A 22,119-nucleotide genomic window follows, 5' to 3' on the forward strand; every position below is an offset into this window, starting at 1 on the left:
TAGCATGTAAGTGTCAAGCCATGTACATTTGTATGCTGTTCAAATATTTGCATTGTAGGTAAAGGGGCTTTTGTGTTGTGCATCATAACTACTGAAACATTCATTTTTCCTGTTAAATTCCTGTTCTGTTGTACATTATCTTAAACCTTGGAGAGGACCAAGACCACGTTCATCAGTAAATTCTGAGGTAATGAAGGTGATGGATTACAAGCTTTGAGCATCAAAAATTCAAATTTGTGATGCATTGTAGGTCCTAATTAAGGTCATGTAGCAGTCTATTTCCATCACATAAATATCTGGATAATTTCCTAAACTACATTTAAACATGGAAGGTAATAAATTCTGTTTCCCTGTCAACTTAATAGAACATAACTTGGCATCAGGATGACCCAGTTTTCACAACTTTATCAAAAGCATAATGTCATACATGAAAGTTGAAAAGTAATATATAGACCATGAGTCAGAAGATGAAAACCAGAGTGATATGGACAATTGTAGTAAGGAATAAAAAGTCTGAGGTTTAGTGCAGTTACATATGAAGGTATGTATTGAAGTAGCACAAGGTGTTCTTCATGTTTCACCATTGTAGTCATCACATTTGGGTTATCCCTGCCAGGGTAGCCCTCAGCCAGCCCGAATACCTGAGGCTTAGTATTTCTGCGTCGGTTGCTGTCGCTTGAGGACTGACATCAGGCTGTCAGTAGTATAAAGTAAGGCAGCCGATGCCATTACATCAGTCTTTCTTGCCGTGGAGCCAGAAGCAGTTCGCACGAGTGCCGGTCGGCCGCTACCTGAGTTTTCATCTCCGAATTGAAATTGAAGTCTTCTAAAGTTAAGTACCCCGTTGGGGATCCTTTTTTCTTGCACTAACCGATGTCAGAAAAAGTTTCCAATTGTCTTGCCTGCGGAAAGCAAATACCACACCAAGACTTCCACTCTTACTGTATCACTTGTTTAGGCCCAGACTACGACATTGTCACTTCTGTGCTTTGTTCAACGCCAGAAATATCAGTCATCGGGCCCTTATTTTAGCCAGATATTTTCATTTACCGTCTTTGAATTCCAATATGGCTTCGGTAAGCCATCCGACAGCAGATCTTCCGAAAAAACGTAAAGACAAAGACCGCCCAGGTCCATACCTACCGACGACGCTTTCGTTAAGCTAGTAGTCAGTCCTCCAGTACTCAGTGAGGTGCTTTCGCAGCTCCTGATGGCCGCTTCTGTTGATTTGCAGGCTGCTACCGAGACCCTTTCAGAGTCCAGTATGCCGCAAAACTCTTCTTCGACTAAGGATTTTGCGGTCGTCTCTACCTTGGATGGATCTGGAGCCGCTGAGCAGGCTCAGACACAAACGACGTCTTCTTTTGCGACTACCGTTCTTTCAAAAATGACCAAGTTTTTTAGGCTCAGAGTTTGAACCACACCCAAGAAACTGATGACCCACTCTCAGGTGCCTACTACATTGCCTCAGTCTCAAATACTTAAAATGGTGGAAGACCTTATCATGCTGGTCAGGGGAAGCCGCTACCCCCTCAAAAAGAAAGAGATCTGTCCCTTGTAGTTTTGTCTGAACAAGAGTCAGATGAATCTGATGCATCTGACTATGAAGACATGCAACCCCTCTCCACTTATGAGGATTCTGATGCAGAGGACTCCATTCCCAGAGGATTTTACCTTTGGGGAAACCCTGTATACTTTAAGGGAGCATTTCCAATGGGAGAGTCAGGACTACCCTCAGTCTAAAAAGAGACTCGGGGAATTCTTAGATCTTCCGCAACACAGACACTTGGTCATCCCCCCAGTCCTGGATGCTGTGGATAATGTTTTCCTTGAATCCAGCTTGACTCCTCTGATGCCCTATCTCCTACTCCCAGAAAACGAGACAGGTACTATAGAGTCCCTGATTCACACAAATATCTTTTTAAAACTCCAACAGCTGACCCTGAGGTCATTTCTCAAGGGCCAAAAGGGATTAATGCAACCTCTGCTAAGAATCCCACACCCTCAGACAGGGATTCCTGAGCATTGGACAGATGGGGTAAAAAAGTATATACCCCAGCTACTCTTTCTATCAGGGCACTAAATTGTTAGTTCCATATGCTGAAATTTCAGCAACATACCCTGAACTCCTTAAACAAAAAATGTCATCCCTTCCTGCTTGGGCAAAATCTAAAGATTTACAAGACGTAATGCATTCTGCAAGCCAAGTAACTAAACACACTTTGCACTGTGGTTTTGACGCCCTAGAAGCTTCTTGCAGGGCAACAGTCACTGGATCTGTCATTAGAAGACGTGCTTGGCTTAAGGAACAACCCTTGCCAGATCATGTAAAATCTGAACTGTTGGATGCCCCTTGCACAAAGATAACTTATTTCGCACGAAGGCAGAAGAGGTCTTAAAAAAGGTGGAAGAAGCAAAATGTATGCCAAAGGCAAGTCTGGACACAGCATCCCAGATGGCATTCCTTACACCAGAGAAATTTTATTTACTTTAATGGAGAGGTTTTTCGCCAAAAGAAAGGCGTGGCGATGGGAGCATGCTGTGCTTCGCTATACGCCAATTGTGTACTCTACCACTGGGAGAAAGAATTTGTTCAACACACCATGGAAAAAGTTCATTACACATTATACCAGATATTTAGACTATATTTGCCTACTATGGAATGGTTCTATTAATTACTTGAATGGGTTTTTGGAACACATCAATGGATGTACTGATTTTCTTAGATTCACTCACAACATCTACCAGGATGTTTTACATTATTTGGATGTAACATTAATTAAGGACTACGTAAACAGCTGTTTTCATTCCAAACTTTTTAGGAAGACTACCTTTTCTAACGCGTACCTTCATTTTTGTAGTGGGCACCCTTTTTACCAGAAAAAAGAGATAGTTAAGGGCCAAATGATTAGAGCCTCGAGAATGTGTAGCACTTTTGAATATTTTTTGGAGGAAGCCAACACACTCCGTGGCTTATTTATAGAAAAAGGATATCCAGTCAACTTGATTGATGGATTGGCCCAGGAAGTCACTGATAACAGGGAATCTAGGTATTACCCTTTATTAGGTACCGGGATAGCATGCGGAGTTGGTGATAGACAACAACACCTCCAAATTTAAGAATAGTTTTGCATATGCATATTCTTCAGACTCTCAGGTAATCGAACAGGTCATCTTAAAGTATTGGCCCATTATTTCAGTGAATGAAGATATAAAACATCTCATCCCTTCAGTGCCAGGCTTCGTTAGAAAAAGAGGAATGAATTTGAAAGAATTTTTTGAGAAAAATAAGGCTGTTAAGAATGAGTCCACTAGAATGAAGAAGGGTACCCATAGATGTGGTTCATGTAACCAATGTGCCTTCATGTTGAATAAAGATGTTATTTCTATCCCTTCCAGAAATTTTAGATATAAGTTTAAACAATACTTTAATTGTGCCACCAAAGGAGTGGTATACCTGGGAATCTGCCTACATTGTCACAGTTTTTATGTAGGCAAGACAGAAAGGCTTTTTAGAAAAAGAGTCTATGAACATCAATATGATATTAGTAAGGGTAAAATGACCAATGCCTTTTTTAAGCATTCACAACTATGTGAAAATATGCAAATTAAGTTTACAATTCTAGAACAAGTGACACCCGACCCACGGGGGGGGGAACTGGGAAGCTAGGTTGGAGTACCGGGAACTGTTTTGGCAGCTTAGACTGGACGCAATTAGACCACCGGGCATGAATGACACCTTGAATATAAACAGTGTGCTCAAATTAAGAAGGGCACGATTATAACAGGGGATGTTAAGTTGTCTATCTCGCCTTCATTCTTGCTGGATGGGTTAGTTCGTTCCACCGGCTCGAGGCTCCCCTTATATCCCACAATGCTAGGCGAGAGTTACCTCAGATCTGAGGTGTTGGTTTTCTACCGGCTTCTTGGTAAGTAAACTTTCAGTAAGTTAGGATACTTAAACCCCTTTATTTTTGATTTTAACTACTTTTTCCCTTAGTTTAGTGGATTTCTAACCCTTTTTTCATAAAATCCCATTTTTTTTCCACAAGAACTTAAAAGTTCTCCCTCGGGCCTTCAGGCCTTTCCCCCATTCCCTAGTGGTGTGTGTGTGTTACTCTTAATTAAAACCCTTGATAGTTGTTTTATTTTTGAGTTTTAAAAAAAAATAAGATTAAGTGTAATCAGTGTGTCTGTTTGAGTGTGTGTGGTTACACTTTCTTGTTTTAGGATGTCTAAAGACACAAAGGTCTCAGGCTTCAAGAAGTGTGATGCGTGCTGTCAGAAAATGTCTCTGACAGACGGTCACACTTCTTGTGTCTACTGGGGCCTTTGCACCTGCAGGACTCCTGTGCTGTATGCCACGGCTTCAGTCCCAGGGTCCTGCAGGAAAGAAAGAACAAGTTGATCCTAAGGGGTCTACTTAAGCCTGAGGATTCCCTTTCTGTCTCTGGGAAGCCCTCCGCTCCAGTTACTGAGCCGAGACCTAACTATTAAACCTGCATCGGCTCTGGTTGGAGCCGATGAGCCTACAGCTTCTGTGGTTCCCTCGCCGGCTGGAGCCGAGGTATTAATCCTTGTCGGCTCCGACCAGACCTTGAGCCGACATCTAGGAAGAGCTCTAGGTCACCATCCCTTGGCTGCGTTCATTCGGCACCAGCATCTCCTCTGCTGTCTGGACGGAGCCATAAATCTCACTCCTCTAGGTCAGAGGCTGTCGGATCATGACCTTCAGAGGGTAGTGAGTCGACTTCTTAAGTCCGAGGCACTGGCCCAAATGCTTCAGAGCCCGACTCATCAGTCGATGCCTGCCCCTGTCCATCAATATGTTCCTCCTCCGACTCTGTTGAGCTCGGGCCGGGCGGAACCGAGACTGTGGTAGCGTCGGAGCCGATACCGATGTCTTCGCTCGATTTCTTCTTCGAAGAATCTCGGCGCCGGACTTTCGTCGGCTCGAGGGGTGAGTGGCATCGGACCCTTGTCCGACCCGCCTTCCTCGGAGCTTCGGCTGTGAGTTCGGCTCCGACATCGCCTCGGAGCCATCACTGTCGGTGCCGAGGGAGGTTCTCAGCTTCGGAGCGGGGACCTCTGGCTCTGCCTGACAGGGGTGCATTCGAGGTCATGCGGAGTGTGTTAGAGCCTGGCTCTACTCCACAGTCGCCCTCCCTCTCGGTGCCTCAGGTCAAGTCGACTCACTCCCTCATCCCGGACCGCAGAGAGCCAGCTCCTCAGGAACCCCTGTGGGGATCTCATCCTCTTCGAGGCCTCTCCTGATTTGGCAGAAGAGCCCCTCGGAAGAGGAAGTGTAGAAACACATTGACTCACCTGAGTCCATCACATCTGACACAGATTTAGAGGATTCGAGGGTTCCCCTTCTGAAGATGTCTCTTTGCAGACATTCTAGAAATCCTCAAACAGAGGGAAATTGGCCAGCCCTCAACCCTTCGGAGGATGAATCTGTGTACCTTGAGGCGTTTGGCTCGTCCTTCCACCTCCTGGGTGTCTCCCTCTTGACCCCCTCATGCAGGTGGTAGCTAAAAGCACATGGAGGCTCCTGATTCAGTGGACCCCACTCCCAGGAGACCCTCAAAATTCATAACGGCACCAGCAGACAAACAGTTCTTGACAAAAGGAGTTTCTGTGGATGCTATGGTGGTTGCTGCTGCCACTAAGTAGGAACTAGCTGATCCTTCAGTACCTGTCCATCCACCTAACAAGGAATCTAGGTCCATGGACGCTGAACTACCTGTGCCATTTTACTCGTCTTCAAAGGGACTTGATTAAAGAAGCGAGTGACATGTTGAAGGACCCTACAGCTGCGGGTTTTCAAGAAAAGATGAACACTCAGCTGGCTACCCTTAATTCCATAGCCAACTCCTCCATCCTTTCTTATGGCTGATGGAGGGACAGGTGTGGCCTTACGTAGGCATGCCTGGATGCGGCTATGCAACCTTCAAGGCGTCTTTCACTATGGATCATCTCTCTTTGGTCCTCAAGTGAAAGAAACCTTGACTAGGTGCGAGACTGATGGCAAGACTCTTTCTGGAGTCCATTTTTCACTCCTTCAGGCCTTACCCCAAAGGCCAGAAAAGTGGGAAAATGTGGTTCAGAACAATCTCAAGGGACTTTGCCTGACGACAGAGTCGGTTCCCGCCAGAGGCAGAGGCGGAATAACAATGGTAAAGCCCTTTCAGCATTCCTGTCACTGTACCCAGAAGCCTGGCTATCCCTGACTTACAGTCTGTCATTTCCAAGGCTATTCTATTCCCTTTCTTCGCGATCCAAACCAGTCAAAAATCCCTTCCAGATGTTCCACCCGCTCAAAGGGATCTAGCGGTTTTGGAAATTTCAAAGCTGCTTGCAAACAGAGCAATTCAGCCAGTTCCAGCAGTCCAGCAAGGATCCGGAATCTACTCAAGGTTCTTTTAGTTCCAAAGAAAACAGGGGACTGGAGACCAAGTTTGGATCTCAGTATCTTGAACAGATCAGTCAAGAAAACAAGATTTCGGATGGTCACGCTGCAGTCCATCCTTCCCCTATTGGGAAAAGGAAACTGGATGTGCTCTATAGACCTTCAGGATGCCTACTATCACATAAACATGAACAGACGCTCCAGAAGATTCCTCCGCTTCAGGCTGGGAACCAGTCATTTTCAATTCAGGGCCCTGCCCTTTGGTCTCACCACTGCCCGGGTGTTTACCAAATGCATGGCAGTGGTAGCTTCTCACCTGACACGACAAGGATTCCAGGTGTTTCCATATTTGGACGACTGGCTCCTCACAGCTCCCACCAAGCATCTCCTTCTGATGGCCAGGGATTACACTTTTCGCATTTGTCAAAAGTTAGGCATTTCAATAAATTGCGAAAGTCTGTTTTGTATTACCTTCATAGGCAAATCTAGACACAGTAGACATGTCTGCGAGACTAACAGATCAGAGGATAACAGACATACACAAACTGGTCTCACTCCTTTCAACAACAACAGAATCAAAGCCAGGTTAGTTCTGAAAGTGTTGGGAATTATCTCTACTTCCATTAGCCAGATTCCACATGCGAATCCTTCAATGGATGCTCTTTACACAACGGTCATACCAGCAACTTCCAATGTCCCACACCATTATGATCACGCAGGCGTGCAGAAATCATCTCATGTGGTGGATGTCTTCCCCTCAGCTCTTGTTGGGAAGACCCTTTGTTCCTCCCCCTCCGGTTGCTACTCTGACAATGGATGCCTCCCTGATCGGGTGGGGGGGGCATTATCAGGGCAGGACAGTCCAGGGCACATGGCAACCAGACGAATGCCACTTGCACATAAATGTTCTGGAGATGAGAGCAGTGCTTTTAGCGTTGCAAGCCCTTCAAGACTCTCTTCCGACAATATGTCTGTAGTGTGGTACATCAACAAACAAGGTGGAACCAGGTCCTACCCCGAGAAGCACTCAGATTGTGGCAATTTTCTTCTCAGTGGTTTCTGATAGGAAGTCCAATCAAATAAGTTGAGCAGAGCTATCCTCATGCCTCACGAGTGGTCTCTGAAAGACTCTGTTGTGAGAGAAATTTTTCTCAAGTGGGGTCAGCCTTTTGCTACTCCCCAAAACAGCAAGTGCAGAGATTATTTCACTCTATTCCCTTTACCAGGCCAACCCAGCAGAGGCGCTCTAGTCCAAGTTTGGCCCGGGGACTTCTGTATGCATTTCCTCCTTCCCACTAATCTCTCAAGTGATACAGAAAGCTATCGCTCAGAAGGCCTCGTTGATCCTCATTGCTCCTTACTGGCCTCGACAGGTGTGGTTCCCCTTTATACATCAATTTCTATTGGAGCGACCTTGGCATCTGGACCTAGTTCCAGACCTTTTGATCCATCAGTCGGGTCAGTTTCACCTCCCTCTCTGAACCTCACTGCTTGGTTCCTCCAGTTCCAACCTTAGCCAGGCTTCCTCAATTATCTCACTCCATTCGAGATATTTTGATAGCTTCCCATAAATCTTCCACTCGGAAGATTTATTTGAGTAAGTGAAACGCTTCGCATATTGGGCTCAAGGAAGGGACATAGATCCTTTCACTGCTTCCATCCAAATAGTCCTTGATTTTCTAGCTGAACTCTTCCATGCAGGTTCATCTCCTTCTACTCTTAAAGTTCAATTGGCAGCTATTTCTAACTTTCATGTGGGTATTTCTGAGTCTGCCTTAATGTCCCACAAGCTTTGCAAAGCCTTTTTGAAAGGAGTTTTTCTTCTCAGACCTCCTATAAGAAATCCTCCTTCTCCTTGGGACCTAAATTTAGTTCTTACTTCTTTGATTCTTCCCCTTAACCTGCAGCCTCCTGTTCTTTAAAATTGCTATCATGGAAGACTGTCTTTCTGGTAGCTATTACTTCAGCTAGAAGAGTTTCAGAACTTCATGCACTCAGCTGTCGACCCCCTTATCTATTGTTCCATAAGGACAGGGTATCCTTCGAACCAATTTTGCCTAAGGTAGTCTCGTCAAACCTAAATCAAAGCATTGACCTCCCTGTCTTTTTTCCAGAATATTCCAATAGGTCTGAACAAAACTTACACTGGCTAGATGTTCATCGTCAGTTAAGGTACTATTTGGATAGAACAAAACAATTCAGAAAATCTGACCAGCTGTTTGTCTCCTATGCAGAAGGCAGGAAGGGACTTTCAGTTTCAAAGGTATCATTATCTAGATGGCTAACATCTCTGATTTCCCTTGTTTATGAAATTAGACACCAAAAGCTGCCTAACAAACCTAAGGCCCATTCCACCAGAGCTTTGGCTACTTCCATAGCCTTCCAAGACAGACTGCCTATTGACACCATTTGTGCAGCGGCTACTTGGGCTACTCCTCACACTTTCATTTCTCATTATAAGTTGGATTTAGCTTCTAGGCATAGAGCTAACTTTGGTTCCACTGTTCTCAGGAGTCTGTTCCGTTAGGCCACCGGGACAAGGTGCTAGTCCCATCCAGCAAGAATGAAATATAGAAGTTATGTTCTTACCATAACGTTCCATGTTAGTTGTCTTCTTCATAACTTTTCCACCTCGCCACCTCCTTCCCCTGGCCTGGACAGACCTAGAGGAGTTGTGATTGTGACCTCTCTTTCTACCACCTCTTTACTTAGGCATATGCTGCTTTGCATATTTCCTGAATCAGGATGTACGTCACCCTTCTTTCTCCCTGTAGTTAGAGGTGTACTCTGTTTATCGTCATTCTGTTACTATTATAAGCTGGGGTGATCTGAGGTAACTCTCGCCTAGCATTGTGGGATATAAGGGAGCCTCGAGCGGTGGAACCAACTCTCGAGCTTTTAGACAGCAAGAAGAAGACAACTAACATGGAACGTTATGGTAAGAACATAACTTCTATTTCTTGTAGACTGCTCAAATTTCCCCATTAAACACACTGGTATTGGATGTACTTGCAGTTCAGCCTAATGCCTTCAGTTTGGTTACCATGTGCTGTATTGGTAATGAAGATGTCACATTTATTTACTTTCATGGTTTAGTTTAATATTTATTATTGTCATGTTCATTACCATTTATTTTATTATTTTTTATGTGTTTTTACATGTGTTTTAATATATTATATATTTTCATTTTTGGCATTACTGAATTTAAAGTTGAGTTTGATTCTTGGATTGGAATATATATTTAATATTTAAGGAAAGTTTATATACACTGTATTTTTAAGAAACTGATTAGGGATGATTCACATGGGGGGGTATGTCATGTGATGTTGCATTTAGTATTTAACATGGCTGACTACACAACAGATTTTTTAACCTTAAAGAAGCTCGGTAATAACTTGTTTAAAGCGCTTGGTTTATTGTTTGCTGCTGTTTGGTGTGATTCAGATTATGTACCAATAAATGTGCTGTTCTTAACTTACTGTTTCTAATCACATTTTTTGGAGATTTGGGTACTGTGGCCGTGGATTTTGGTGATTCTTGGTCTTGTGTTCACATTTTTTGACATTAAGGAACAACCCTTGCCAGATCATGTAAAATCTGAACTGTTGGATGCCCCCTTGCACAAAGATAACTTATTTCGCACGAAGGCAGAAGAGGTCTTAAAAAAGGTGGAAGAAGAAGCAAAATGTATGCCAAAGGCAAGTCTGGACACAGCATCCCAGATGGCATTCCTTACATCAGAGAAACAAATTTTCCTGACAGCCTACTTCTCTCAACTAGCCACCAGGCCCCAGCTATCTGCAGGGAAGATCCTGCAAGCTCTGGGGTTCATGGCATCTTGCATACTACTCATTCCATATGCCAGACTGCATATGAGGAAACTTCAGTGGTACCTAAAGAGCCTTTGGTGTCAACACTCTCAAGACCTGGAAACTCTTCTACCTATAATTCCTTGCCTCAGAAAGGGATTTCTTTGGGCAACAGCATCCTCCCACAACAAGGGACTGCCCATCTCCCCACCACCCACCACCCAGACCCTCCCCACAGATGTATCAGACTACACTTTGGGTGCACACCTGGATGGCAGGTGCATACAGGGCCAATGGAGCCCTCAGGAAATCCCTCTGCACATCAGTCAAAAAGAGATTATGGCTGTACAGCATGCCTTGATAGCTTTCAAACCCCTTCTGTCTCCAGGGGTTCTCCTGATCAAAACAGACAACACCACTATGATGTGGTACATCAACAAGCAAGGAGGGGCTCACTCCTACACTCTATGCAGGCTGGCCATGACCCTTTGGCCCACAAGCCTCTTCCATGCAACTACACCTGTTAGCGCAATTCCTGCCAGGCTCTCTCAACTCTCTGACAGACCAATTGAGCAGAAACCTTCTGGACCCACACGAGTGGCAACTCAACAGAAGTACCGTCACCCTAATAATGCAGAAATGGGGCACACCGAAGGTCGACCTCTTTGCCTCCCACACTAACCATCAGCTCAGAAAAATTTGCACCAGGGAGCATCACTGCATGGCTTGGAAAGTGGATGCCCTGTCCTTCCCCTGGGTCAGTCTATCGGTCTGTGCCTTTCCTCCCCTACCTCTCATCCCCAGGATGCTGCTCAAAATAAGGGAGGAAAAGCCAAGGGCCATTCTTACAGCTCCAGACTGGCCCCAACAACACAGGTACCCCTTTCTGCGGAGCCTGTCCCCGCTGCCCCCATGTCATCTTCCTCAGATTCCAAAGCTCCTGACCCAGAGGGAAGAGGAATTCATGCATCCCAAATTGTAGACACTCAATTTAGCAGCTTGGATTATTGCCTAAGCCCGAACCAATCTGCCATTCTAAGTAAACAGGTTCTGGATGTTATCCTTGAGGCCAGACGTCCTACCCACCAGAAAGTCTTAAGTGGATAAATGGAAAAGGTTCTACACCTGGATCCAGGCTAAGGGAGCCAATACGGCACAGCCCTCCATCCCTCTCATCCTGGATTTACCTAGCTGACCTACTACACAGTGGTCTCTTTCTCCTCTATAAAAATTCATGCCTCTGCTATTTCAGCTCATTTTCCCACTGAGCAGCCCCTTTTCTCACACCCTTTGATCAAACAGCTCCTCAGAGGGGCTAGCAAATTGAAGCCCCACAGAAGGGCACCAATGCCAGCTTGGGAACTTAACTTTGTTTTGGAAAAGCTCACCCTGCCCCCTTTCTAACTAACTTCTTCCGCAGAGCTAAAATTTCTCTCTTGGAAGACGGCATTCCTTCTGGCCATCACTTCAGCCAGAAGAGTTTCTGAGCTGCAAGCACTTATGGCTGTGGAACCCTTTCATTATCTTCCATGCAAACAGGGTATCCCTCAGAACTTAACCCTTCCTTAATGCCCAAGGTGGCTGTCAACCAATCCATTCATCTGCCCACCTTCTTTCCTAATCCCCAGAACAAGGGGGAAAGGATTCTTCACTCTCTAGATGTGCACAGACAGCTCAGATTCTATCTGGACAGGACTAAATTCTTCAGAAAGTCTGATCAATTGTTGGTTAGCTTTGCTACAGGGGCAGAAGGCAAAGCCATCTCCATGCAAACCATTTCCAAATGGGTAGCACACTGCATCCATTTCTGCTACAAACAGCATGGAAAAGCCACCCCTCAAGGGGGGGGTCAGGACACACTCCACCAGAGCAGCCTTCAGCTCTGCAGCTTTCCTAAAAGGAGTCCCCACCAGGGACATCCTTGAGGCTGCCTCCTGGACATCTGTTCACAGTTTTACCAAGCATTACCACCTGCCTCTCTTCTCCAAATCCAGGACAGGGTTTACCTCTGCAGTCTTGCAGGACATCCTAGCCAGCCCCTAGTTTCTTTGATTGCCTCTACCCATTTCCTTAGCTTTGGAAATCTACCCAAATGTGATGACTGCAGCAGTGAAACACGAAGAACATAGTACAGTTGTGTACACTTAACATAAATGTCGATGTTTGAGTGTATTCACTGTTGCAGTCCTGTTTCCCTCCCTCCGTTCCCCTTTCTTCTCTTTATTTCCTTACAAGGGACATGTTGGTATTTATTTTCCACTGGTGGGGTTCTTCCACCAGAACCTGGCCGCCTACTTTGGGGGCTCCTGACAGGTTAGGGCAAGAAAAACTGATGTAATGGCGTCGGCTGCCTTACTTTATACTACTGATGACCTGATGTCAGTCCTCAAGCGACAGCAACCGACGCAGAAATACTAAGCCTCTGGTATTTGGGCCAGCCGAGGGCTACCCTGGCAGGGATAACCCAAATGTGTTACAGCGAATACACTCAAACATCTACATTTATGGTAAGTGTACACAACTGTACTTTCTGTTGTTCCAAGTGAATGCAGTCTCCACGGTGAGCTCAGAGAGCGGTGATATACATTATTGGTTTCACACACTGGTGATGTTCTTCATGTCTCACTGTTGCAGTCATCACATTTGGGTTATCCCTGCCAGGGTAGCCCTCAGTCGGCCCAAATACCAGAGGCTTAGTATTTCTGCGTTGGTTGACGTCTCTCCAGGACTGATGTCAGGTAGTCAGCAATATAGAATAAGGCAGCCAACTCCATTACACCAGTCTTTCTTGCCAAGGAGCCCGAAGCAGAAGCAGTTTGCACGAGTGCCGGTCGGCCGCTACCTGAGTTTTTCGTTTCCAAAGAGAAGTTGAAGTCTTCTAAAGCTAAGTACCCCGTTGGGGATCCTTTTTTCTTGCTCTAACCGATGTCAGAAAAAGGTAACAATTGTCTCGCCTGTGGAAAGCAAATACCACACCAAGACTTTCATTCTTACTACGTCACTTGCTTAGGCCCAGACCATGACGTTCCCCGCTGTCGCTTTTGTGCTTTGTTCAGCGCCACAACTATATGCCTTTGGGCCCTTATTGTAGCTAGATATTTTCACTGTCAGTCTTCGAATTTCGATATGGCTTCGGTAAGCCATCCGACAGCAGATCTTCCGAAAAACCATAAGAATAAAGACAGAGACCGCACAAATCCAAAACTACCGACAATGCTTCCGTTAAGCTAGTCGTCAGTTCTCAGGTCCTCAGTGAGGTGCTCTTTCGCAGCCCCTGATGTCCACTGCTGTGGCTTCGCAGGCCGCTACTGAGACCCTTTTGGTATCCGGTATGACGCGAGACTCTTCATCGACTTAGGACCCTGGGGATGTCTCTACCTTGAGGTGGGTCCGGAGCCGCTGAGAAGGCACTGACTTCCGAGGAAGTACTTCGCAATACCGATTCTCTACACAGACTGACTTCTTTCTTGTCTACAGTTTTTTTCGAAAACTACCTAGTTTCTAAGGACCAGGGTAAAAACCGTACCCAAAAAACTGACACAAGCTCAGGCTCCTGCTTCCTTGTCTCAGTCTCAAATGCTTAAAATGTTGGAAGACCTTATAATGCTTATCAGGGGAAGCCAGGCTACCCTTTCCAAAAGAAAAAATAAATTTGTCCCCAGTAGTTTTATCTGAACAGGAGTCCGATGACTCTGATGCATCTGAATATGAAGATATGCAACCCTTCTCTGCTTATGAGGATTCTGATGCAGAGGAATCCCATCCCTTCAGCCTCTCCACCCAAGGACTTTTCCTTTGGGGAAACCGTACATACCATAAGGGAGCATTTCCAATGGGAATATCAGGACTACCCTCAGTCAAAAAAGAGAGACTCAGGGAATTCTTAGATCTTCCACAGCACAGACCTCTGGCCATTCCTCCTGTCCTGGATGTTGTGGATGATGTTTTTATGGAATCCAGTTTGACTCTTGACACCCTCTCTCCTGCTCCCAGAAAACCTGAAAGTTACTACAGAGTCACTTACTCTCACAAATTTCTTTTCAAAAATCCTACTGCTGACCCTGAGGTTCCCCCTCAAGGATGTAAAGGAATTGCAGCAACTTCTGCTAAGAATCCCACCCCCTCAGAAAGGGATTCCCGAGCATCAGACAGATGGGTAAAAAAGTATACACCTCTGCTACTCTTGCTATTAGAGCACTTCAAATGGCCAAAAAAAAAAAAAAATAAAAAAAAAACCCCCCCCCAAATTTTGGCCCGCCTTTTTCCCCCTTTTTTTTTTTTCCCCCTTTTTTTTCCCCCCCCTTTTTTTTTTTTTTTTTTCCCGGGGGTTTCCCCCAAAAAAAAACCCCCCAAAAAAAGGGGGGGGGGGGAAAAAAACCCAAATTTTGGGGTTTTTTTTTTTTCTTTCCCCCTTTTTAAAATTTTTTGGGGGGGGAAAAAAAAAACCCCAAACTCCCCGGGCCCCTTTTTTTCCCCGGGGGGGGGCCCCCTTTTTTAAAAAACCCTTTTATAAAAAAATAAAAATTTTTTTTTTTTTTAAAAACCCCCCCCAAATTAAAAAAAAAACCCCCCCGGGGGGCCCCCCCCCCCAAATTTCCCCCAAAAATTTTTTGGGGAAAAATTTCCCCCAAAAAAAAAAATTTGGGGGTTTTTTTCCCCCAAAAAAATTAAATTTTTTTAAAAAAGGCCCCCCTTTTTTCCCGGGGGGAAAATTTTTTTGGGAAAATTTTTCCCCCCCCCCCAAAAAAAAAGGGAAAAAATTCAAAATTTCCCCCCCAAAAAAAAGGGGGAATTTAAAAAAAACCCCTTTTGGGGTTTTTTTAAAAAATTTTTTAAAAAAAAATTTTTTTAAAAAACCCCCCCCCCCCAAAAGAAAGGGGCGGGTTTTTTCCCAAATTTTTTTTAAAATTTTAAAAAAAATTTTTTTTTTTAAAAAAAAACCCCAAAAAAAAAAAACCCAACCCGGAAATGGGGGGGTTTTTTTTTAAAAAAAGGTTTAAAAAAAACCAACCCCCCCAAAAAAACCCCCCAAAAAAAAAATTTTTTTTTTGGAAAAAAAAACCCCCGGGAATTTTTTTTTAAAAAAGGTTTTAAAAAAAAATTTTTTTTAAAAAAAGGTTTTTCCCCGGTTAAATTGGGTTTTTTAAAAATTTTTTTAAAAATTTTTTTTAAAACTTTTTTTAATTTTTAATTAAAAAATTTTTTAAAAAATTTTGGGGGAAAAAAAAATTTGGGTTTTTAAAACCCCCCGGGGGGGGAAAATTTAAATTTTTTTTCCCTTTTTTTATTTTTTTTTTTTTAAAAACCCCCCCTTTCATTTTCTTAAAAAGGGTTTTGGGGTTTAAAAAAAAAAACCCCCCCCCGGGGTTTTTAATTTTCCCCCCCAAAAAAAATGTTTAAAATTTCCCCTTTAAAAGGGGGGTTTTTTTTAAAAAAGGGAATTTTCCCCTTTGGGCGGGTTTTTTCCCGGGAAAACCCCCTTTTTTTTCCCCAAAAACCTTTTTTTTCCGGGGAAAAGGGGGGGGGTTTTTTTTGGTTTTTTTTTTTTTGGGGGTTTTAAAACCCCCCCCCCAATTTTTTGGGGGTGGGGTTTTTAAAAGGGGGGCCCCCTTTTTTTAAACCCTTTTTATTTTTTTTTAAAAATTTTTTTTCCCCGGTACTTTTTAAAAAAAAAATTGGGGGGGAAAAAATTTTTTTTTGGTTTTCCCCTTTTTTTTGGGGGTTTTTTTTTTTAAATTTTTTTTGGGGGGTTTTTCCTTTGGGGGGGGGTTTTTTTTTTTAAATTTTTAAAATTTTTTTTTTTTTTTAAACAGGGGGGTTTTTTGCCAAGGCCCCCCCCCCCAAAAAATTTTTTGGGAAAAAAAAAAAGGGGGGGGGGGGGTTGGGGGGTTTTTTTTGGGGAAAAAAAAGGGGTTTTTCCAAAAAAATTTTCAATTTTGGAAAAATTTTTTTTTTTGGGGTTTTTTAAAAACCCGGGGTAAACCTTTTTCCCAAGGGGGGGGAAAAAGGGGAAGGGGGGGAAAAAAAAAAAAAAAAGGGAAAAAAAAAAAGGGGGGGGGCCCCCAAAAACCCCCCCAAAAAAAAGGGTTAAATTTTTTCCCCTTTAAAAACCAGGGCCCCGGGGGGCGCCCCCCCCCCCCCAAAAAACCCCCAAAAATTTTTTGGGGAAAAACCCGGTTAAGGGGAATTTAAAAAAATTTTTTTTTAAAAAACCCAAAAAAATTTCCCCCCCCTTTTTTCCCCCCGTTTTTCCCCGGGGGCCCCCCCCCCTTTAAAAAAAAAAGGGGGGCCCCCCCAAAAAATTTTTTTTGGGGGAAAATTTTTAATTTAACCGGAAAAAAATTTTTTTGGGGGGGGGTTTTTTTGGCTTTTCCCAAAAAGGGAAACCACCCGGTTTCCCCCAAAGAAACCGGTTTTTTTTGGGGAAAAAAAATTTTTTTCCTTTAAAAAATTTGGGGCCCAAAGGGGAAAATTTTCCCCCCCTTTTTTTTTTTTTTTTTTGGGCCCCTTTTTTTTTTTTTCCCCCCCCCCCTTTTTTTTTTTTTTTTCCCATTTTTTCCCCCCCCCAAAAAAAAGGTTTGCCCGGGGGAAAAAAAGGGGGGAAAAAAAATTTTTAAAATTTTAAAAAAAAAAAAAGGGCCGGGGGGGGGGGTTTTTTTTAAAAGGTTTTTTTTTAAAAAAAAAAGGGTAAATTTTGGGGGGGGAAAACCCCGGGGGGGCCCCCCCCCCCCCGGGGGGAAAAATTTTCCCTTTTAAAAAAAAAAAAATTTTTTTTGGGGGTTTTTCCCCTTTCCCCCCCAAAAAAGGGGGTTAAAAAAAAAATTTTTTGGGGCCCAAAAACCCGGGGAAAAAAAAAGGGGGGGGGGGGGGGGGGGGGGAAAAAAAAAAAAAAGGGGTTTCCCCAAAAAAATTTAAAATTCCGTTTTTTTTTCCCCCCCCCAAAAATTTTTTTTTTAAAAAAAGAATTTTTTTTTTCCAAGTTTGGGGAAAAACAAGGTTTTAGGAAAAGGTTTTGGGGGGCCCCCCCAAAATTTTTTAAAAAAAAAAGTTTTTTTAAAAAAAACCAAAAAAAAAAATTTTTTTTTCTTTTTTTCCCCTTTTTTTTTTTTTTTTAAAAAAAAAGGGGGAAAAAAACCTTTTTTTTCCCCGGGGGGGGGGGGGGGGTTTTTTAAAAAAAATTTAAATTTCCCCGGGGTTAAAATTTTTTTTTTTAAAAAAATTTTCCCCGGGTTTTTTTTAGGGGAAAAGGAACCCTTTGGGGGCCCCCCCTGGGCCCCTTTTGGGGGTTTTTTTTTTTTAATTTGGCCAAAAATTTTTTTTTTAAAAAAATTTTAAATTTTGGGTTTTTTTTTTTTTGGTTCTTTGGTTTTTTTTCCCCCCCTTAATTTTTTGGGGAAACCGGTTTGGGGGGTAACCCCAATTAAAATTTAAAGGGTTTTGTTTTTTTTGGGTTAAATTTTTTTGGGGGGGGGGTTTTTTTTTTTTTTTTGGGGGGGTTTTTTTTGTTTTGTGGGGGTGTTTTTTTTTTTTTTTAATATTTTTTTTTTTTTGGGTTTTTGTTTGGGGGGTTTTTAGCCCAAAAAAATTTTTCCCCCCCCCTTTTTTTTTTCCCCCTTTTTTTGGGGCCCTTTTGGTTATTTTTTTTTGGGGTTTTAAAAGGGGGGGCCTTTTTGGGGGTTTTTTTAAAAAAAATTTCCCGGGGGTTTTTTTGGGGAAAAAAAAACCCCCCTTTTTTAAAAAAGGGGGGGCCTTTAAAAGGGGAAAAACCGGGGGGGGGTTTTTTTTGGGGGGTTTTAAAAAAAATAATTTTTTTAAAAAAAAGGTAATTTTCCCCTTTTTAAAAATTTAAAAAAAACCCCCCCCAAAAAATTTTTTTTGGAAAAAATTTGGTTTTTGGGGGGAAAAAACCCCCGGGGGAAAAAAATTTAAACTTTTTTTTTTCCCCGGAAAAAAAGAAAAAAAAAAAAAAACAAAGGGAAAAAAAATTTTTTTTTTTGGAAAAAAGGGGAAAATTTTAAAAAAAAAAAAATTTTTAAAAAATTTTTTTCCCCCCCAAAAAAGGGGTTTCCCCCTTTTTTTAAAAGGGGGGAAAAAAAAAAAAAAACCCCCGGGGAATTTTTCCCCCCTAAAATTTTTTAAAAAAAATTTTTTTTTAAAAAAACCCCCCCAAAAGGGGAAAAAATTCCGCCAAAGGGGGGGGAAAAAATTTTTAAAAAAAATTTAAAAAAAAAAACCCCTTTAAAAAAATTGAATGGGAAAAAATTTTTTTTTTTTTTTAAAAAAGGGGGGTTTTTTTGGAAAAATTTTTTGGGGAAGGGCCAAAAAGCCAACCCCCCCCCGGGGTCCAGGGTTTAAAAAAAAAAACCCCTTTTGGGGCCAAAAAAAAAATTTTTTTAAAAAATTTTCCCCGGGCAATTTTCCCCTTTTTTTCCCCGGTTTTAAAAACCCCTTTTTTTTTGGGGGAAAAAAGGGGGAAAAAATTTTTTTTAAATTTTTAAATTTGGCCCCAAATTTTTTTTTTTAAAAAACCCCCCTTTTGGGGGGGTTAAAAAAAAAAAAAATGGTTTTGGGGGAAAAAAATTAAAAGGGGTTTTTAAAAACAGAAAAAAAGGGGCTTTTAAAAGGGAAATTTTAAAAAAAGGGAAAAAAATTAAAAAAATTTTTTTTTTTTCCAAAAAAACCCCAAAAAAAAAATTTTTTAAAAAAAAAAAAAAAAAAAGAAAAAAAAAAATTTTTTCCCCCAAAGGGGGGGGCCCCACCCCTTTTTTTTTTTTAAAAAAAAAAAAAAATTTTTTTTTCCCCCCCGGAAAAAAATTTTTTTTTTAAATTTTTTTTCCCCGGTTTTTTAAAAAATTTGGGAGCCCAAAAGGGGAAAAAAAAGAAAAACTTCGGGGGGGTTTAAAAAAAAAAAAAAAAAAAAAGGGGGGGGAAGTTTTACTTAAAAAAGAAAAAAAATTTTTTTTTTTTTTTTTTTTTAAAAATTTTTAAAAAAAAAATTTTAAATTTTTTTTTTTTGGGAAAAAATTTTTTTCCCGGGGTTTTTTTTGGAAATTTTTTAAAATTTTAAAAAAAGGGGGGGGTTTAAAAATTTAAAACCCCCCGGGCCCCCTAACCCAAAAAAAAAAAAGGGCCCCCTTTTTAGAAAAAATTTTTTTTAAAAATTAAAAATTTTTTTTTTGAAAAAGGGAAAAGGATTAAATTTTTTTTAAAAAAAAAATTTTTTAAAAAAAGGGGGGTTTTTTTTTTTTTTTTCCCCCAAAAAAAAAAAAAAACCCCCCCCCTTTTTAAAATTTTAAATTTTTTCCCCTTTTTTCCCCCAAAAAAAAAAAACCCTTTTAAAAAAAAAAAATTTTTTTTTTTTTTTTAAAACCTTTTTTAAAATTTTTTGGTTTTTTTAAAAAAAATTTAAATTTTTTTTTTTCTTATTTTTTTTTTTGGCCCCCCAAAATTTTTTTCCCCTTTTTTGGCCCCCGGGAAAAAATTTGGGAAAAAATTTTTCCCCTTTTTTGGGGGGGTTTTCTTGGTTAAAAGGGGAAAAAAAATTTTTTTTAAAAAAATTTTTTGGTTTTTTAAAATTCCCCTTTTTTGGGGGGTTTTTTCCTTTTCCCCCAAAAAAAGATTTTTTTTTTTAAAAAATTTTGGGGAAAAATTTTTTGCCCCCCTTTTTTTTTTTAAAAAATTTTTGGGGGGTTTTTAAAAAAAAAAATTTTTTTTTTTTTTAATTTGGGAGGTTTTTTCCCCCCCTTTTTAGAAAGGCCTTTTGGGGTTTTTTGGCAGAAAATTCAATTACACCATGCTGTTGGAACTTCCGACAACCGGAATACATAAAAAGCGCAAAGACAAGGATAGGCATCCGAGGCCAAAAACTGATGACGAAGCCTCTTCTAGGCCAGTCGCCAGTTCTCCAGTTTTCAGCGAGGCGCCTTCACAGCCCCTGACGACCGCTTCTTTAGAACCACAGGCCACCTCTGACTCCCACGTGGAGTTGACTGGGCCTTCGGATGCACAAGATTTTCAGCCTACCGAAACTAACCCTTCAGAGGGATCTGGAGTATCTGAACAACCCACAGCTTCAGAGGGTGTTTTCAGGCCTACTCAGTTAAGCATTAAACCTTCTGCTAAGTCTAAACTTCCTTTAAAAACAAAGAAACAAATGCAGCATTCTCCAGGACAGGCCTCCATGCCTAAGAAACAAATGCTCAAAATGGCCGAAGACCTAATCACTCTGATCAGGGGGTCCCATGCCCCTCCTGATAAAAGGCCTAGACAGGTTGCAGACTATGACTCATCAGACCAGGTGTCCATCTCTTCAGATTCATCCTCAGACCTAGGATATTCCTTACTTCCTTACAAGGATTCTGATGCTGAAGAATCAATTCCATCAGCCTCTCCACCTGAGGACTACTCCTATGGGGAAACCTTACATACCATGAAGGAGCATTTCCATTGGGAAGGCCAGGATTACTCAGAATCCAAGAAAAGGCTCAGAGACTTCCTTTTATTACCTCAACACAGACCCCTTGCTATTCCGCCAGTGTTAGATATTGTGGATGATGTGCATACTGAATCCAGCTTAAATCCTGATTCTTTACCTCCAGCCCCAGTTAAGCCTAACAGATACTACAGAGTCCCTGAATCACACAAATTTCTTTATAAAAGCCCTGTTGCTGACCCTGAAACTATTTCTCAGGGACCCAAAGGGGTTAAGACCTCATCAGCAAAGAATCCAGTCCCCTCTGACAGAGATTCCAGAGCATTAGACATATGGGGGAAGGAAGTATATATGTCTGCAACTTTAGCAATGAGGGCCTTAAATTGCCAGTTTCACATGCTAAAATATCAGCAATTCTTGATGTCTCAGTTGAAACAAAAAATGCTTTTAGATCCTCCTAATTTTAAGGAAATGCAGGATTTATTGCATGCAGCGAAACAAGTGGGAAAACATACTTTGCAATGTGGTTTTGATTCTTCAGAGGTCTCCTGTAGAGCATTAGTTACAGGTTCTGTCATTAGAAGACATGCTTGGTTAAAAGAACGTACGTTACCAGATCATGTTAAAGCAACACTATTGGATTCACCTTTGCAGCAGGATGTGATATTTGGAGTTGAGGCAGAAGAGGTATTAAAGAAAATGGAGGATAAGGCAAAATCTATGCAAACGGTGAAGGATTTCTTACAGGTTCAGCCTCCTCGATTTAGCAGAAATTGGCCAACAAAGAATTGGTCCTTTCCAGTTAAACAGACCTCAAAGGGGCAGATACAGATGTCCAAGAGGCAGAGGTCAACCACAAGGTCCTTACAGGCCTTGACAATGGGGTGCATCAGGCCAGAAAGAAGGGGAAGACAGGCCCCAACCATATAAAAAACAGCCCCAATGACTTCCCACTACAGCTGCCAAACAGCTCTCTCTTGGCAGCCCCCTTGGGAGGAAAACTGGCACTTTTCTATCACAACTGGCATATGATCACCAAAGACAAATAGGTTCTCAACATTTGTATCTCAAGGTTACAGGTTCCACTTTCAATGGACAGAGGCTCAAAAACAAATAACAGCACTCATGGACATGAGAGCTATTCAAAAGGTACCACCACAGGAGCAAGGACGATGATTTTACTCCGGACTCTTTCTGGTTCCCAGAAAGGACAAAGCCTGGAGGCCCATTCTGGATCTTTCTTCTCTAAACACTTACCTGGATGTTCCGAAATTCAAAATGTTGACACTACAGCAGCTTCTTCCCATGCTGGGCAAGAAAGCTTGGCTCGTAACCTTGGACCTCAAGGAGGCATACCTGCGTGTCAAGGAGGCATACCTGCATGTCCCTATCAGACAAAACTGCAGAAGATACCTCAGATTCATAGCTGGTTCAATGCACTATCAATTCTCTGCACTGCCCTTTGG

At 42.0% G+C, this 22,119-nt stretch overlaps 1 protein-coding gene across 1 annotated transcript in view; it reads left to right on the forward strand.

Moving 5' to 3' along the window:
- The window catches only part of ARCN1 (archain 1), a 736,356-nt gene that overhangs the window by 473,962 nt on the left and 240,275 nt on the right, over window positions 1-22,119 (forward strand). The gene's annotated exons all lie outside the window — the stretch shown is intronic.

The sequence above is a fragment of the Protopterus annectens genome, chromosome 8.part0 (assembly GCF_019279795.1).
Source record: "Protopterus annectens isolate FY-2018-M chromosome 8.part0, PAN1.0, whole genome shotgun sequence".
In the NCBI taxonomy this organism is placed as follows: domain Eukaryota; kingdom Metazoa; phylum Chordata; order Ceratodontiformes; family Protopteridae; genus Protopterus; species Protopterus annectens.